This window comes from Varanus komodoensis, unplaced genomic scaffold (genome assembly GCF_004798865.1).
Source record: "Varanus komodoensis strain SLA01 unplaced genomic scaffold, ASM479886v1 scaffold26, whole genome shotgun sequence".
Classification (NCBI taxonomy): Eukaryota; Metazoa; Chordata; class Lepidosauria; order Squamata; family Varanidae; genus Varanus; species Varanus komodoensis.
In genome coordinates, this window is record NW_025335684.1 from 14,174,853 (window position 1) to 14,194,429 (window position 19,577).

Here is a 19,577-nt window from a genome sequence, read left to right on the forward strand (position 1 = left end):
GGTCTGCCTGACCCTTTCCCCAACCCCCTTGCGGGGCCTGCATGCCCACTGCAGGCCTGGCCTCGTGCAGGCGCTTCTCTACGTCCAATCCCCTCACGGGGGGGGGGGGGGGGGCGTGATTGCTGCGTGCCGGACCTGGCGTGGGGGGCCTTCTCCTTCACACTGCCTCTTTTTCTCTCTTTCTCACCATCCTTTTGCCTTCCCTTTTTCCTCTCCAAAGCAAGCAGTCTTACAAAAAGCAAATGGCGGATGTTGAGCTAATCAGGCTCCTTCACAGGAGCTGGGGCTCTTTGGAGGACTGGCCACGAACAGGCGCTTCTGCCCCCAGGGGCTCTCCCTCAGGCAGTCGCTTCCCTTGGCCCAGCTGCAGGGCCGGCACGGCCCGGAGGCAGCCTGCAGGCTGAAGCTCGAGGGGGAGAGCTGCGTGTATGTGCCAGAGGCCAGGCGTCCTCACACTTTTTCAACGGGGCCAGTTGAAAGGTGCCGGATGTGGGGAGCGCAGGCTGGTGAAGGGGAGGGGGTCGCGTGGGGCGAGGCAGCGCTTGCTCACGCAGAGATCGTTTTCTCCGAGCAAGTCCAAAACGATCTCCCCGTGAGCGAGTGGGCACGGTGCACACGTGCTGAGCCCAAAACCTCTACGGTGGATCTGGCCCACCGTGCCCATTTATCCGGCCGGCCTCAGAGGTTTTGGACTTGCTGCGCCTTCCGCCACTCACCTCGCCCCGTGCACACAGGGAAGCGGCAGCTTGGCCCCAGAGATCGGTTTGGACTCGCTAGGAGAAGATGGTCTTCAAGGGAGCAAGCCACTGCCTCCCCTGTGCGCCCGCCCGCCCGCCCGCCCCATCCTGCTTTGCCCCACCTGCACCACCCCCATGCCGACCCTCACGCACCTCCGGCACCTTTCAACTGGCCCCCTGCTGAAAAAGTCTGAGGACCCCTGCCGTAGACTATACACATCTTGAATTTCATGGCATTTCCCTTTCTTCGGACTCTGCACCCAACTCAAGCCAGCGCTTCATACAACTGATAGTCAGGGCAAGTTCTCGACTTAGAAGGTGCAATGAATTCGTTTGTCTTTTGAGGTCCTGAAGGTCATCTTCCTGGTTTTTGCATTCCACTCTGCAATTCCCTGCATGTGGGAATCACTCTCAATGGGACTTACCTTTAAGAAAACATTATAGGGGTAGAGCCTGTGGTACTCAGAAACTCACTTCCCAACTCCACCCTTTGAGTCATCTCAGCAGAATTATGGCCACAGTTTATAGGCCGTAAACAAAGGCCATTTGCACTTCCTCTGCCAGCGTCTCACATGAACCAGTTTGAGAACTGGTGCAGTTTGGGTGCTGCCTCCCCTCAGCTGCCCTTAGCATTCCAAAATTCTATTTTCCCAGAAAGTTGCATTTATTTGTATGTCTTTCCTTCATGTATTTATTCATCTCAGTTTTTAATCAAATGCTTGATGTCATCATCAATCGCATTCATACGAGAGGAGGGGAAGAGAAGCAAGAGAAAGAACAGTGCAGCGGCCACAGCTGATACGCTGTGGGTTTTATGACACACTGCAGGAAATGCGGCCATTCAGCTCTCTGGCGGGCAGGTCCTCAGCTGCAGATGATAAATGCTCATTGCAGCCGGGGGAGGCTTTGCAACGAGGGTTTTAAAAATGCTACAGAAATATCCTGAGCTGGAGATACTATGCTCCAGCTTGGACTCTGCGGAGGATGTTAAAAATATTAACAGCTTCCAGGAATTTTCCTGGGATGAAGCCTTGGCCATACACAGAAGCCTTGCTTATACCTCCCTTCTGGTACTAGCCAAAGGCCATGACAAATGCACCAAATGTCTGTGCATAGGCAACAAAAGGAAGTATTTCAAACAATAGAAATAGGTTAAAATAGAAAAATTAGAATTGCATTGCCAACAGCTTCCTCCAGCAGAAGGTAGAGGAAGGAAGAAGAGGATCAGCTAACAGGGATGACCTAGTGAGGATGGACCCAATGACCCTCTTGGGCCTTTCCAACTCTACTAGTTTATGGTTTTACCACAAACAGAAACTCATCTTTAGCTTAACTCTGACTCGCCAATGCCATTTATAGCAATCTTGTCTTAATTCTCTCTTCCTGATCTTTTTTGCTGCCAAAGCAAATGAAGCAACTTTATGTGGCACGTAATTACTAACATCACTAAAAAGAAAAAAAAAATACTATTTCTGTGAAGGCTGTCCTGTATCCATATGATAGCAGGGGTTTCAAGTATGTCTCTCTGGGTCAGTATACAGAGGACAGATTAACATGTGATGAACAGTGTCTTCTACCTGACATTAATTGCAACTGCATACTCTGTATTCAAAAGGCACCTTGTTTTATCACCCATCCAAAACTTTGGTTGGCACAACTTGAAATTGCAACTCAGGAAAGGTATTTCTTAAGAGGGTGTTTTGTATCTAGATAGCTACCTTTATTATGGTTTGTTTCCAGAAGAAAACCACTCATAGCATTTAGCATTCTTAATTAATTGCAAGTCCTTTCTAGAGTCTATGCAAAATAACCAATCTCTTAATTATCCAGAGTAAAGATGGTATTCAAATCAGAAATATAGTAGCTATATATACCAAATTAAGGAGCATTAGCTTCCAGGAACGGCTTTCGTTCTGGAGCACTGACTTCCAGATATGGTTTTCATGTCCCTCCAAGGAACGCAAGGTGGCTTAAATAATGTTCCTTTCAGTCTTATCCTCACAGCAAGAACCCCATGAGGCAGGTTATGCTGGGAGTCTGCGACTGGCCCAAGTGAGCTCCATGGGCTGAGCGCGGACTAGACCCACGATATATCACCTGAGTTCTAGTCCCACACTTCTAACCACTACACCACGCTGGCTCTCTACTGAAAAACAGAGTTTAATTTCCTTGATTGGGATCCAAAGTTAAAACTTTAGGGATAGGTGCCATCTTATGCTAGTAATTGCACCAGTATACCTGCAGCAGAACACTCTACCTACAATATATGTTTGCTTCCCTGCTCTTTGCTCTGCTTTTCAAATGCATTTGTGGCACTCCAGGACTGCCACGCAGAGTCCCTGGTTTTAGTCTTAACAGTTCTTGTCCACTACTTCTGCAGCATGGAAATGACCCATTAAGAACTTGAAAACATAAAAACTCAGTGTTTAAACAAAGCAGAATTCACAAGCCAATCATAACCACAGGGTTTCTTTCTGGGTAATTCATGGTTAACAAACCATAGTTTATTAGTGCAGCTGCACTTACAAATCACAGCAACCCATGGGTGACAATTCAACATCCCATGAGCAAAATAAACTGTAGGTTGATGTAACGTGCAAACCAGATCCTCCAGCGACCAGTTTGCGGATAAAGTCACTCATATCTATTCTAACTGGGGCTCTGCATCAAGCGCAGAATCTGTGGATGTGCCCCTGCATAAAATTTTGCATGCCACTTTGCATAACATTTGCATAGGGTTGCGATTTTTTTAGAGTACAGTGCATCTCAGTATCGTGTGGGGGACCGTTGGCAGGTGATGCATGTGCCATTGAGATGCTCTTGGTGGAAACCCTCAAGGCCCAGCAAGTGCTTCTGAGGGCTCTGCAGTGCTAACTGGGACTTGGGCCAGAGAAGCCATGAAACACAGGACTGTCCTCTGTAAAAGAGGGCACTTTGCAGGTGCAGGTGTGACCGTAGCGCAGGCCAGCAGCTCCACCTCCACGCGACCTGTCATGGCACCCGAGCCTGGCCACTAGAAGCCTCCATTCAGGACCCCACCGCCCTTTAGAAGACCTTGCTCAGCCCGAACAAGGACGACGTTTATGGCGTTCGATCCGCAGCACTGAAGCTTGTTCAGTGGCACAGCAGAAAGAGATGGGCCACTGCTTACTTCATGGCTGCAAAGACTGGGGCTGCTTCTCATCACTGGCTCCTTGGTTGGCGTAAACAAGCGTGCAGGGCCAGGCCTTCCTTAGGCCAGGCTGCCGCAGTCCCAAGAGCCAGAACAGAGTCTTGCTCTCTTCCCTGATCCCAAAGAGGGCACCTGTGATTGCATTCAAAAAGAGGACTGGGGTTAACTGGGCATAATCTCAACATGGGTTGGTGTAAAGGAGGATGCAAGCTGAGCTTTGCTCAAACAGCAGAGTCTAACCGAGCACTGGCCAATTCAAGACACATTTTGTGCTTTTATGTGGTTGTGCGATCGTGAGCATTGTAAATGCAGCAGAAGGGCAGGATATAATGGCAAGGGTTTTCTTGTTAGATAAGTAACATAACTATATGAGCAGCACACCAGAGAAACAAGCATACCAGTGTTAATAGGATACATGGTCTACCTTATATTACTTTCAACTTTTGCTCTTGGGTATCTGCACCCACTATAGACTCATAACTCGTACCAGCTTCCGAGCAAGGAGCAAGAACAGAGAGTTCTTATCGACTTGCATGTTCTTCACTGCAGTAACACAGTACATTGCCTTTATTGATGATAATGGGGTCAATAACCCCAGCTAAAAATCAATGCTAAGTGATCGTGCTATTATGAAGAGGTAGTGCCTGTTTTTTTCCAGCAAGGCTCCATATTCCCCTCGCAACGTATATTCATATTATTCAGCTCACCTTCCACTTTCACACAGAATGATGCAAATGGGTTCCTTCTTGGTTGCTATCCCCTAAATGGCTGCAATTGATGGGAGTTGTAGTCCTGGAGAACTGAAAGGCATCAGATTGAGGAAGGCTATTCTACTGAACTGACCATTTTGTTCTAAAGTATTCTTTCAAACAATTCAGCAAAAAGCACTTGCCTACAAAACCAGCACAGAGAAATGACTGCTCGTTCATCTGAGTGTTAGTTACTTGTGTCCTGGCAGCAAAAAGGGGCCAAGCTCTACTAAAACAAACAAAAAGGAGTGCCGTGACACATTAAGGATGAAAGGCTGCTCTGCGGCATAAACTTCCCCAGGCTAAAGGCCACTTTTGTTCAGAGCCTGATGAAGTTCATGTCCATGAAATGAGCCTGTGAGAACTTCTACTATGACAAATCTGTTGCTCTTTAATTGCCACAGGGCTCTTTCTTGTGATGCCCATCTGGAAGCTCTGCAGCCATTTGCTTCCTGGTCACCTGAAGGCATCTCTCCATAGATGAACAGACAAGTCGCTATTTATAAGGATGATAGAAAAGCCAGAAAGACACAAATAATAAAAGAATGCCAGATGTCATTAATGTTATAGTACGCAGTGTATATATAGGAGCCACTGGTAAACTCTTTGTTTTCAGTCTCTTGGCTGGAAAACCTGTTGGAGAAGGACGAAACAGAGAGGGTAGAAGGCTATCCTAGGAGAAGGAAGACAGCGAAGGTTGCCTGCTTTGTCCCGGGCCCTGCTCTCGTGCCTTTCGCAGCAGCCTGACACTCCGCCAAGAGTGGTTGGGGTGCCGTGCTAGAATTCGGAAGATCTAGATTATAGTCCCTGATCAGTCATGAACCTCACTGGGTGGCTTTAGCCAGTCACTAACCTACCCCACAGGGCTGTTGTGAGGATTACATGGAGAAGAACTGAGTAAGCTGCCTCTTGGGTTCCTTGCAAGGGGGGAAAAATAAATAAACAAAGCAACTTTTCTAGGCATGGGAACCAAGGGGTAGGAAAAACATCCCCTGATTAATTTACTTATCATGCAGGTGTTGAAGGGACAGGGACAAAAGCAGTATTCTTAAAGGGAAAGCCAAGTTGTGAGAAAGATGTGGGTTCAAATCTCCACCTAACCAAGAAACTCATATAGTGAACATTAATTAACCTTACGGTTTGTTTTGGAGATAAAATGAGTGGGGGACGGAGAGCAAGACAGACAGCGATCAGGACCATGTAACTTGCCTTGAGCTGCTTGCAAAGGTGCACAAAAGGCAAGAAAGAGCTATTTAAGGGGCACTCCAGTCAGCAGAATTACTGGACCTGGACAGTTGATCTGGATAAATTAGTAGATAAGGAAGAAATAGTCATCGGCTCCATTTGGGTTATATACGTACATAAGCTTTATGACCTCTCTTTGTGTCATGTATACCAGATGCTAAATCAAGAGGTATTTATAGCAGAAAGGAGCAAATTCAAGATACACTAAGTAGAATAGCAGAGAATTAGCAACTGATTAAATTGCTTTGAGAAGCATTTCTGAGACTTCTAATGGGTCTTTCAGGCATACTTCCCTCCAGCTTAATTTGAGTGCTCTGCATCAGGAGCTGTGAGGCTTGAAGCCTGGTTCTGACTCCCCGCACTTTGCAAAACTGCATATCCGTCAAGAGCTTTTGTAGTTTTTCTCTTTGTTGCTGAAGCTTGGCTGCCAGGCTTGCACACCTGAGAGTGTCCAGCATGGCTGAATTGGTCCAGCCTACAGGCCATGGGCTGTACGAGTCATCCCAGGATCACGGCTCTGGTGCTGCCGGAGTATGAAAGCAACATGATGCTCTTTCTCACCTTGGGGACCTCTTGCCCTTTCTTCCCTTCCCTTCTCTCCCTAGTAACTAACCAGGTAACGATGGCTAGGTAGCCACGATGCCACAAGGATACAGCATGGCGGTACCAGCTTGCCCACTGTCTTTTGTGAAGTCCAAAATCTTTAGGAAAAAGTGGGAGGGGGCAATAGCAACCCTTGAGACTGTGCTAAAGAGACTCAAAAAAAGGACATAGACTTTACAGTTTATGTTGTGAGCCGCCCCGAGGCTTCGGCGAATGGGGCAGCATAGAAATGTTTTAATAAATAATAAATAATAAGGCAGCCAAATGGGAACAATGCATGCCCCGTAGCCATGGGATGCGGCGTGGAGAACTGCCCTCCCACTGCCCGAACAGGGGTCCTCAAACTTTTTCAACGGGGGGCCAGTTGAAAGGTGGTGACGGTGGGCACGGGCCGGTCAGGTGAGGGTACCTGCGGGTGCGGGCCGGTGAGGCAACAGCGGCAGCAGCGGGCACGGGCGCAGGGAGTCCTAAACCTCTGAGGTGGGCTGGATAAATGGGCATGGTGGGCCAGATCCGGCCCACAGGCCATCGTTTGAGGACCCATGGCCTAGAAGGATACCGCAGGCTGCCTCACATGGAGCTTTACAAAATGAAGAGACACAAAAGCAAGCATTCTTTTATAAATGCCGTTCCATGCTTGCTTTGCTTTGCTAAGCAGGAAGAAGATCTGACGGTAGGAAGGTTTTACAGAAATATTGCTTTTGTGCAGACTGAATCCCAGATATTTGCTGCAATATCAGGGGTTTTTTCATTTTTATTTTGCAGATATGCAAACGGAAGTGACAGGAGAGCAAGGAAATACCCAGCCACACAATGTTAGCATTTAAATCAGCGGATTCCCCTCAGAGCAGATTGTCTGTCCCTGGAGCGCCCCCTTTCTGCCAGCAGCTGCAGCGGGTTTCCTTATTGGCTACATTCCAAAACTCGAGCAAACTGCTTCTCTCCCGCCCTAACCCAAACTGATGTGGGGTCTGGTAATGGGTGGCTATCAGCCATCAAAAGCAAGCAACCTCACAACTAGCAACTCCAGTGCCGTGGAGGGAAGAGGGGGCATCGCTCTGTCTCGTGTCTCCGCCATACTCTAAGTTCCAGTTAGCTGTACAACCGTGCTTCAGCTGCAGGCTATTAGCACTGGTGGCTGCTTCTACTGATCTGCTTATGATTATGATTGGGAAAAATAGCTCTTACCCTGATGATTCGCTTATTAACTCTTCATCAGCTATTTCAAGCAAAGCCTGATTAAAGATGCAACCAAACGGAGAAGGGGAGGGCAGAGGATGAGGTGGCTGGATGGAGTCACTGAAGCAGTCAGTGTGAGCTTAGGTGGAATCCGGGGGACGGTGGAGGACAGGCAGGCCTGGAGGAGTGTTGCCCATGGGACCGCGATGGGTCAGACACAACTTTGCGACTAACAACAACATCCTCCCCTGAATTAGAACCCATCACCTTTAATTGTTGTCAGTTTGTTACACCCTTAAAAAACCTTTTATGTGACTTGAAGCTGAGAACCAGGTTCAGCCCATGGACTTGAGGAGGAGCCAGAAAGGACGGTTAGCCTGGCTTCGATCAACTCGGGCACTGCAAACTGGCGGGCCTGTTCCTTAGGAAAGCTGGACTGCAGGGAAAGGAGCACGGCTCAGGCTTGCCCTCACGTTGCTCTGCTGCAAAACCACAGGCGCCCTCTGCTAGGTGGACAGGGGAGGACTAACAGCCAAGATGCAGAGCGTCCCGGCAGCTGGATGCATGAAAGGGCATTCAAAGAGCAGCCCGGAGAGGGGCACGTCGCCTGATATAATATAGTAGCAAGGGGCCTGCCTGGAGGTTCTCAAAGAAGGTGGAGCACTGGGCATCCATGTGACACACGGCGTGGCACCCCCACTGACACAAGTGGGAAGGAGGGAGGGATGCCCCACTCGGCATGCTCACACGGAAGCGAGTCCCACCAAATTCAGTGAGGCGCTTCTTTAAATGGCTCACTGCTCAGGCAGCTATTCTGTGCATACTTATCCTGGAATAAGTCCTACTAAGCAGGATTTTCTTCTGAAGAATTTCAAAAGAAATTTCAAAATCCCATGGTGCTGCAACATTGTTTTTTGTTTGTTTAGTCGCGAAGTCGTGTCCGACCCATCGCGACTCCATGGACAACATTCCTCCAGGCCTTCCTGTCCCCCACCATCCCTGGAGTCCACTCAAGCTCACGCCAACTGCTTCAGTGACTCCATCCAGCCACCTCATCCTCTGCCGTCCCCTTCTTTTGTCATCAATCGTTCCCAGCATTAGGCCCTTCTCCAGGGAGTCCTTCCTTCTCATTAGGTGGCCAAAGTATTTGAGTTTCATCTTCAGTATCTGGCCTTCTAAAGAGCAGTCAGGGTTGATCTCCTCTAGGACTGACCGGTTTGATTGCCTTGTGGTCCAAGGGACTCGCAGGAGTCTCCTCCAGCACCACAATTCAAAGGCCTCAATTCTTTGGTGCTCGGCCTTCCTTATGGTCCAGCTTTCACAGCCATACATTACAAACATCTTTATTAGGCCAAGTCAAAGGTCACATAATACACGGAATAATAATACATAATACACGGAAACTTTCTTATTGAAATTGATGCAGCAGAAAAAATGCTTCACTTTGACTCAACTTTGCCCAGGAATATTAATGTACTTAATTTTAAAAATCGTTCTAGCACATTAATTGATTTTTAATCTGAATATTAAAACCAAAATGCCACGTGCTGGTCGATCAGTCTGGTGCCTGGAAGGTGGTTCCCTGAGAAATTGAATAGAATTTTGCACAAAACCCCAGCAATTCACCACACTGAGGAATAAATCAAAGAGCTTCCCCAGCCTGGTGTTCACCAGATGTTTGGATCTCAACTCCCAGCCTTCCTAGCTTATGACAGCTGCAATCCTAACACTGTGAAGGGCATCACACTGGGAAAGGCTGCACTAAAGAGTTATTATTTTTATTTTAATATTGTTAATAACAATGATCACAATCTAAGATGAAATCATGAGTCCTAAAATATTGCTGAAGGAGGGCAGCTCCCCATGGCCCACAGTTACACTGTTGCCTGAACATGCCAGTCCTCTGCTCCACAGCTGATTTAGCAAATCCATGCAAAGATTTAGAAGTCAACATAGAAAACAACCTAATTCCGACAGAGTCACTGTCCCTCTAGCTCAGGGCTGCCCATGAGAATAGGCAGCAGCTCCGCAGGTTTCCCCAGCTGTACCTGCAGATGGAGTCAGCAGTCCCTTGCCTGGCTGGGAGCTTCCGCAAACGAGGCCGGCGAGTGGGGCTCTTCCCCGCAAGGGTGGGAAGTGAGTGAGTGAATGAATGGGGCAGGTGCCTTTTTCTTCTGCTGATTTGACTCTGGCAGCAAGCAGCCCATGCAAAGCCAGTGTAAATGGATTTGGATCTGGATCTGGATCCTGGGTACAGCTCTTACAGCCGCAGTGATCACAGGCTGCAGCTTGACTGGCAGCGAATGAGAGAGAATAATTCAGCAAGGAGACAAAATGAACCAGGAGGAATCTCCTTTCCTAGATGAGAGTTAGGGGCAGTGACAAGACGGGTGGAGAAATTAAGTACTTCTCTCCCATACAGATCTCCCACCACCTTGGCTTTTCCTCCCAGACTGTGTCCACTCCATGACGCAATTGAAGTTGCAGGTACTGGGGCCTGTGGCTTCGGGCCTCCCCGTTCACACAACTGCCTGAGCTGCCTTCGAGGTCAGTGCCTCCACGGTGCAGCTTTTTGCTCCAGGTCACCAGTGAGAGGCGCCTGCTCACAGCTACAGGGTAGATGCCGGCAGCTGCCAAGGAGGTTTCTGGGGGAAAATGCTTTGTGGACTGCAAGGGCAGCCTGTCCGCAGCTAGACAACCAAATTGTCCTAAGCAGTATGCCTCTTTCGGTGGCTTTTGGGACAGGTAACACACCAATAGGCAGAAATATGAAGCCTCCTGCTAAAACAAAACAGGTATTTCCAGGGGAGGGGTAATCCTGGATGGCCTCTGTTTATTCTTTTAAAAGTACAGCTGACCCACCAGCAGGACTTGACATGGCGTCAGGCAGTCCATGGACCACGTGGCTTTCTTTGCTGCTCCCTTGCTACCTAATTTGCCGTGATTGTAGCAAAGACAGCAGCACTCAATCAGAACAGGATGCAAAAGGATGTGGATTGGGTTGCCGTCTCATTACCCGAACTGGACTGGAAGCATGCCTGCCATTTCTGCATGCTTCTTATGCCCATAAAAGTAGCAATTGCACCATTCTCTCCAATGAGATACGCCTAAATTTTACTACTTAATATAGACATTTGGAATGTCAACGGTTTGTTCCTTTTCATTCTTCGGGGAAGGTTAAAGCCACGCCAGTGCCATCTGTTAGTAGATCTGGAGTTCCATATTAAGTTGTAAAATAGATCCTGGAACAACTATGAGAATTGCTTTGTCAGGGCATAAGCAAATAAATAAGCATTCTGCACTCAGCTCTTCCCACATACTGTAATTAGAGAAAGCATTTGACTGCAGAAAAATGGGTCGTATTGACAGAAAGGATGCAAGTGGTCTTTCGGTTAATGCACTTCAATACTGAATTTGTATCCTATTATACGGACACATGAGCATTCTGAGGTCACTGATCCGGACTGTTTGGATGGCATGGAAATCCTTGGAGCTTCATCTGTACTGCGGATTTTTGGATTTCTGAACGTTGGTGTAAGCCACAGATATGCAAAATACCAATACATAAAAGCTTTCTTTGCAGCCTTACGACCTGCCCGCTTGATCCTCGTCCATCACAGATCACTGGGAAACCTAAGGAGAGGGTTTGCCCTGGGTCCAGGGTGGGGGGGCTCTTAGCACCTCCTTGAGAGAAAAGATCATATCAGTTTCCTTAAAGGAGGCTATGATAAGGCCTCTTTTTAAAAAGATGAGCCTGGGTCCAGGGATTGTTGCTAAGTACTGACTGGTAGCAAACCTTCATTTTTCCAGCAAGGTATGGAGCAGGTGGTGGCCAGACAGCTCCAGGCACTCTTGGAGAATGTGGATTGTCGGGATCCTTCTCAATCAGGTTTCAGGTCAGCGTTCGGGATGGAGACGGCCTTGTTTGGCCTGTAGGATGACCTCTGTTGGGAAAGGGATGGAGAAGTGCGACCTGGTTGATTCTTCTAGACCTTTCTGCAGTTTTTGACACCACTGACTACGGTGTCCTTCTGGACAGGTTGGCTGGGATGGGAGTGGGGGATACTGCTTTGCAGTGGTTCCACTCCCACCTGGCTGACGGTCTCCAGAAGGTGGTGCTGGGGGATATGCCATGGGGTTCCACAGGGCTCTGTACTGCCCTCCATGCTCTTTAACATTTACATGCAACCAGTGGGAGAGGTCATCAGGAAGACTGGGCTGGGGTATCAGCAGTATACTGATGAAACTCAACTCTTCCTCTTGCTTACATCAGATCCAGCAAGGCAATCTCCATGCTGAGCCAGTGTCTGAGTCTGATAATGGATTGGATGAAGGCCAATTCACTCAAACTCAATCCAGGCAAGATGGAAATGCTGTTGGTTAATCCTCTGGCAGAGTAGATGTCCATTGTCCTATCTGGGATGGGGTCGCGCTTCCCCTAAAGGAGAGGGTCTGCAGCTTGGGAGTGCTCCTGGACCCAAAACTCTCATTGCGGTCTCTGATGGACTTGGTAGCCAGGAGTGGCTTTTCCCATTTGTGGTGAATATGGCAACCACAGCCTCATCTGGACAGACAGAGCCTGACCAGAGTCACTCATGCGCTGGTAACATCCTGACTAGGTACTGTAAGGTGCACTACGTACGGCAGCCTTGGAAGAGAGTCTAACTTCAGCGGGACCATAATAGGGCTGGGTGTCTGGTGCCAATCTGCATGCACAAAGAACACTCATTTTGTGCAAATCGCACTGGTTGCCAGTTGACACCCGAGCCCAATGTAAAGTGTTTTTTTTTTTAAACATACAAAGCCCTTAACAGCTTGGGACCTGGTTACTTGAAGGACTGGCTTTTCCAATATGCTCCTACCCACCTGTTGAGATGTGGGAATGAGATCCTTCTGAGAGAGCCACCCCAAAAGGAAGTAAAAGGGATGGCATTTAGTGGAAAGGCCTTCTTGGTGGCTGCCCCCAATCTTTGGAATAGGATGTCTAAAGAGGTCTGCCTGGCACCCTCTCTACTTTCATTTTAGCACCAGGCAAAGGCCATCCTCTTTTGCAGATTTTATGAAACCTCAATTTAAAACCTGATTATAAGTGCTCACTCTGCTCCAAGAAATTTTCTCCCCTCTTTGCCCCAGACTTGTGCTGTGGGTGATATTGTTCCCGTAAGAATAACTTTCCTGTCCTGGTTTGGCTTCTGAAATGAAGAGGGCTCGGGGTAAGTAGGAGTGAGCTTTTGTCCCAAAGGACAGTGGGCTCAGCTCTGTCACTGCAAACAAATGTCCAGGCGCAGAACCTGCTCAAGAGCACCCTGTCCTCTGATGCTAAGCTAAGGTCACTGAATCATATCAGAGTTGGAAGTGTCCTATAAGGCCGTCAAGTTCAACCACCTGCCCGATGCAGGGCTACATGTTAAGGCAGCCCTAACTTTTGCACCTGGTTCTAGTTGGTGGGTCTTAAAAGCAGGGACAACAAACCTAAACTCTGCCCAACTCTGCTCTAAGAAAGAAGGCAGCGAGGTGGATTTGGCATGCTGCATCTTTATCGAGAAGATTGTTTCTGTTCCTTGTTTTCTGCTGGTTCCTACACTGAAATGGCATGTTGGTTGTAACATCTAAATCAGTGCACAGTGATATAGTCGACCGTTCATGAGATTCCAGCCACTTTCGAGATACAACTTGTGTGTGTCATTACTTATTGCTTAATGCTGCAGCTTTAGTCTAACTACATCATCTTCGGAATTATCTGTAATTCTTTCTTGAACTGAGACAGTGCTTTCATTAAATAGTGAGATTTAACTTTGCTCTGAGTTCATTCAGTATTTCATAAGGTAACAGGAGTCAGGGGCCATCTGGTGGCTGGTTGGGAAAGCACCGTTTTGTGTAGGTTTGGTCTTAGGTTGAAGAGCAGATGGAAATTTGATACAATACCCATTTGTCCTAGAAAATGGCATGTGCACAGTATGTCCCACCATGTGGCTAAGTCTGGGCGTGGCTATTTATAGTATCTGGTGCAGGAACATGGGCCAACTTGTTTAGTTTAACTTTGTTGGAATACTGCTTCTCGGTCACAATGGAGCTCACCTGTTCCAATACAGAAACAGGTTTTTCTGCTTATTTGGCCGTTTCCTGCGGACGGGCCAAATCTCCATTGCATAAGCAGCATGTCCCCCTTGCATGACAGAATCAGTGGGACCTGTCACTTGCGGAAAGTGATCAGTGGGCGCAAAGAACCAGTGGGGGTGTACGCTCCATGTTGAGCGCTGTTCCATGGTTTTTTAAGAGGTTCACAGTAAATAGCATTGGATTTATACACCTGTGACACCGCCATCATGAGGACAGATCGGATGAGGTGTGAAGACAGAACGGTGCCTTAAACCGGCCTAGGGTTGTCTTCACTAATTAGAAGCAATTCTCTAAGGTTCTAGACAGGAGTCGTTCTTGACCCTCTCTGGAGATGACAGGGCGAGGACTTCAAATTTATTTCAATATGCAAAGCATGTGCTTTACGACTATGCTATGTTCCCTTCCCTTAAGGGTATATCCTTGTATTAGAGGAGATACTTCCTGAGCATTGTTGCCCTGCTGGTCTAAGAGAATTTCTTAGCAAGAGAAATTGGCTTCTTGTTCAAATTGCCTTCTAACAGAATTAAACAAGCTGGGACAACCGTACGAGTTCTTGGTGCTGTAGTGCAAGATTAGACGCGAGAGGAACTCCATAGGAAATGGGCACTGGGGCAAGTAGACAAAAGGGTCTACCGGGAGGAGGAGGCCTGTTGCAGAAGGATTCTTCGCAAGGCTGAGGCTGGTTACGAGCTGATACTTGCCAAGAATATCAAGAGCAACAAAAAGGGCTTCTTTCAGCATGTAAATAGGAAAAGAAAGGGGAGACAAGTGGTGGGACCACTACATAAGGAGGAAGGAGATCCAGTGACTGATATGAAGGAACAGGCACAGATGCTAAATGAGTATTTTGCCTCTGTGTTCTCCCAAAAGCAGGACGGATGGAGATCCACATGGGAGAGTAGATGAGGCCGGGGACTTAGGGGCACAGATTAGTGTCACCCCACTAGAAGTTGAGGAGCTCCTCAGGGCACTGGACTTTACAAAGGGGCAGGGTCCTGACGGGTTACACCCTAGAGTACTTTGGGAGTTGGCGGGGGTCCTCTCATGGCTTCATTCTCTCTCTCTCTCTCTCGTGCGTTTGCTGCTGGTGAACACTTTCAGAGAGGCTTCTACAGGCAGCTACCCACTGGGGCCAGACCGTTAAAAAAAGAAGTACTGCTGGCTGAAAAGGCTCTCTGAAAAGATTCAGGGCAGACTGGAAGTCTCTGGCTCTTGGACCCTTACTTTCCAAGCAGAAAACCCAGCCGCACAACTCCGATCCTGCAGCCACAGGGACCTGGCTCTTCCGATGGCTTGTGGCATCTTGCAAACATCAGAGCAGAGCTACGAGCAGTGGCTAGAGGGGGAATCAGGGATAGAAGTGGTGCCAGAGTAAGAGCCAGGGAAAAGGGACACGGCATGAGTCAGAACTAAAGGTGACACCTGGACCCAGGGAAAATCCTCGCCTTGTCAGGAACCCTCCTGTGGAGTTTAATAGCCAGCCTGAGCGGGCAGAGCAAGTTTTGAGCCTTACGCTTCAGTGTCCTAGAAAATGCTCCAAAGAGCAACTCCAAACTGCCACTGCTTCACAAGGGGCAGCCAAATACAGGGCTGAGTTCTCGCCCTGGGTGCTTCCACAGAAAAGTACCTTTTCCTCTGCACGCTGAGAGTTCCACAGAAAAGTACCTTTAAAAAAGACAGCAGTGCTTCCACTCTGATGGCGAAAAGCAGGCTGAGCTGTCTCCACCATGCCGAGTCCTCCTGTGGCATTCGGTGTCTGCAGATGCGCAAGTGAATCGGGGCAGCACGTTGTGTACTGTGTGCCATGAGGCTCAGGAGCATGTTGAATCGATTTAACTTGAGGACAAGAATCCTGGAGAGGCATGCCTAGTTTAAACGGCAATCTTCCAGGATGCTGCAACACCTGTGATTTGTCCTTAATGCAGTCTTACGAGTCAGTTCCTAGAAGTCACTAACCCACAAGGATTGTTTACTGATGCTGATGTAGGCGATTTGTGGCCCACAAACACAAGTGATGTCTTGAAAGGGTCTCCTGACAAGTTACGCAGAAGTGATTCCTGGCAACTAGGTAAATGGCTGCTGGCAAGCCTGATATAATTATTTAGCGAAGCAGCCAAATCTGGGCATGTTATCTTTAAGCCTGCATGTGGGCTGGAGCTCGGTCTGTATTGCAGGATTCAGTTTATACATAACCACAGAAAAAAACCTGCACGGATTAGTTCCCAGTTTAGCTCAACAGACCAAATTTCATTTACAGTCACATGTATACATCAAAGGGAACAGAAGCAGAGGGAGAGTCCACAAAGGAAGAGAGGGATGCACCTCCCCAAAGGCAGCACAGACGGGTAAGCCACGGATAGCGAGGCGGCGTGCAGTCTAGATGTCACTCCTGATTCCAAAACGAGCTGAGACCTTTAATGTAATTGCTAATGTGCTTTTGCAAAAAGAGAAGATGGCAAAGTGTATTACTTTTTCAGCACCTTCTTTAGGCAATGAAGAGCTTCCAAGCTCCTCCAGCACAATTACTGCTCAACTCAACTGTTAAGGTGCGTCCTGAATGGCCTGAAGGATGGCCGTGGCCTGGTCCAGAGCAGCCATTCCCAGGCTGTGCCCTGGGCCACATCAGCGTGCCCCAGAAGAACTGCGGCTGTGCTGCGCACTCCAGCCAGATCTTCTTGGGGACCCACAAAGGAGAGCTACATCTCCATCTCTGCGTGATTAACTTCTCCTGCCCCATTTAGAGTCGTAAAAGCTCAGGAGCAAAAGGGATGGTCCAAAAAGGCAGGTGGCCAGTTTCTGATCTCAGGAGTTGTTGGCTTCTGTGTGCAGTTCCTTATGCGGTGACCCACTGAACTATAGATGGAAGCTTCTCAGTAAACCACCTTTGAGACCGGGACTGCCTTGATCTATCCATGCTGGCCACTCGACCCTCCTGGGCAAGGAGGACTATAAAGGACTCATTTTCCAGCTGTGTTTGGCTCAACTAACTTGGCCTTCCTGAACTATTGTTTTGTCCTGCATCTTCGGCCCTCCCTTCTGGTTTGTCCCGCCGCTCTAGCTTCTTTCTTAATCTTGTGTCCTGACCTGCTTTTTGACCCTGAAACGGTTCATGTACTGACTGCTTCAGGCCATTGTGGGGGGGGGGGGGGGGCTCTGCAATGCAGCCGCAGTGACAGGGCTCTTCTGGGGATCAGATCGAGAGCAAGGACTGGGACAGGTTTCTCAGGGAGGCAAGACAGAAGAAATCAATCCTACAGAAAGCTCTGCGGGATGTTGGGGCTGAAAGACAAACTGGGGTGCCTGTGGGTGGTTCCAACATGGAGCAGAGCAAGACAGATTTAAATAAGAGTGTGGCTGAAATTAGGGCTGGTTGACCCCAGCATCCTGATACTAACTGATGTGTTGGCTCCTAAACAGGCACGGCTGGTTTTAGCAACACGGGGATCTTTCTGGAGAACTGGGCCCCAGGGAGGTAAAAGCTTCATTTACCCATCGCTGCCTTGTCTACCTGACATATTAGCTCAGGAGCCTTTTCTACTACTGGACTGGATATTGTATTTGGGGTTTTAATGTTTGTAAACCACGCAGAGAGCCCTCTGGGCTATTGGGGTGGTATATAAATGCAAGCCAGACAGACACACATACTAGAACAGGGGTGGCCAAACCAAAACTTGCAAGCTCTTTTGAGTTTATTTTGAGGCTTGCAGAAGGACCAAGAAAGCCCGACACAACTTTGAATCCGAGCAGCTGAACTGGGGTGTGAAAAACGGGGCCAAAAAAGCCCAAGGCACCTTCGCTTCTGAGCAGCCGAGCCAGTGTGAAAAGAAACAGAGGAGGAGGTGTGAGTCTCCTGCTGTGCTAAGGAACTGTGGTGCTTCAGTCTTGTGATTTCAAGCCTGAGCCTCACCAATCAAGGCTCAACCAGCAGCTGAGCCCAGGAGCACAGAAACCTTCCAGGGAAAGGCACGTGACTCTCCTACTCTGATAGCCAATCCCAGTCGCTTCAGTTGTCTCACTTCCACTCTGAGCCTCAAACAGCAGCCCCAGCAGCACATGCAAGAGCCTGACTCACAGCTAAGATGGAGACCTACAAGACCTTTGTTAGCAGTAATTAGCCTGATAATTGGAGCAATGTATGTTTGGGTCATAATAAATAAATATTTGTTCATGTCTTGCAGCTCTCAAACATCTGACATTTACTGGAAGTGGCCCTTTGGTTGAACAAGTCTGGCCACCCCATACACTCCACAGCAAAGGTCAGAATCTTCTGAGGATGAGGTTACAGGTCCTAGGCCACCACAGACCCTTATTGCTTCCTTATCTCACAGCTGCTGGTTCACCTCGGACTTCTGCCCATTGCTGCTTTCCCAACAGACAAGGAGCCAATGAGGAAGAGGCAGAAAATTTGGCTGGGGATGCGCTGGTATTCCAATTCTAGATAAGGATCAGAAGGATCAAAAGACTTGGTCAAAGATGGGCTTGGAGGCTGGAGGTGAAATGACAGTGGGGTCAGGACTGCCCAAAATGGCACCCCTAAAAATTAACTTGGCAAAGCGGCACTGCAGAAATGTGGTGTCTAGAAATAAATATATAATTCTTACTCATGCTGGCTTCGAAACCTCTAAGGGATGCAACTGCCAAATTATATCTGCTTTCATTTCACATGTCAAAACTCTTAATTTTTCAATCTGTGCATAAATCAGAAAGAAAATTCTAATCTGAGAGACAGATAGTGCTGTTGTCAAGACTATCTTTCAGAACTGTCTCAAGAAGGACAGCTGCATATGAACTAGCTAGGCTGCTGACTCTTCCTTTAGAAATGTTTTATTAATAGAAGTTTATGAAGAATAAGGATCTGTCAGAAAGAAGAACCATGCGTGAATTGCAAACCATGTGGAACTGTTGGCATTGCTAACCCAGTACTGTGAAGTGAGCAATAAGTGAAAGAATTCTATCTTTATTAATGATTTAGAAGAATCATGAATAGACTTATCAGAAGTGCAGATGACACGGAACAGTGCCGGCTTGCCACAAAATAGTCTGAAAGGCTGAATTTCAAATGACTGTGATAAATGAAAGAACCTGGCTGGGAAAATAAAAGGAAACCAAGACAAATGTGAAACATTAGATGGACAGTAGAAAAAGACACATACCAGTGAGCTACTTTCTGGTCTCATCACTAGAAGACTAACCAGGAAAGAGGACATGCTTTTATCCTGGACAGGCAAAGTTCTTGTTTTTGTTTGCTTGTTTTTAACAACCAGAATTTTAAATCAGAGATTTATTTTTAATATTTATATTTGACATGAATATGACTCCAGAATGACTCAGTGGCCTAAGACTGGACACAGATCCAGAGGTACTGCATGCCCCAAACTTAGATTTAGCTTTCACTGGGAAGGAGGATTGACTGGCCCATCAGGAATCTGAAGTCAGGAGCTCTGGCCAAGCAAGAGGGCAGCCCGAACCATCTAAAAAGTTGCTGTATTACATGTCCACAGTCACTCATTTCTGCAGAAGCCTCCACTTCAGAACCAGAAGGGACACTGAAAAATTGACAGAGGGAGACTCTAGAGTTTAGCTTCATGCTTTTTCCCAGCTGATGACCAGTAACTGTTTAGGAGCTGCCCCTAGTTGTCTAGACGAAACTTCACTTTGGTCAGTTTTCTCACTGAAGTGTTAACCCTGTACCATCGCAAGTATATAATTTTCAGACTGCAGGTGCATGTTTACATGGATTCAGTGATCCACCACACACGGAAGTTTAACATG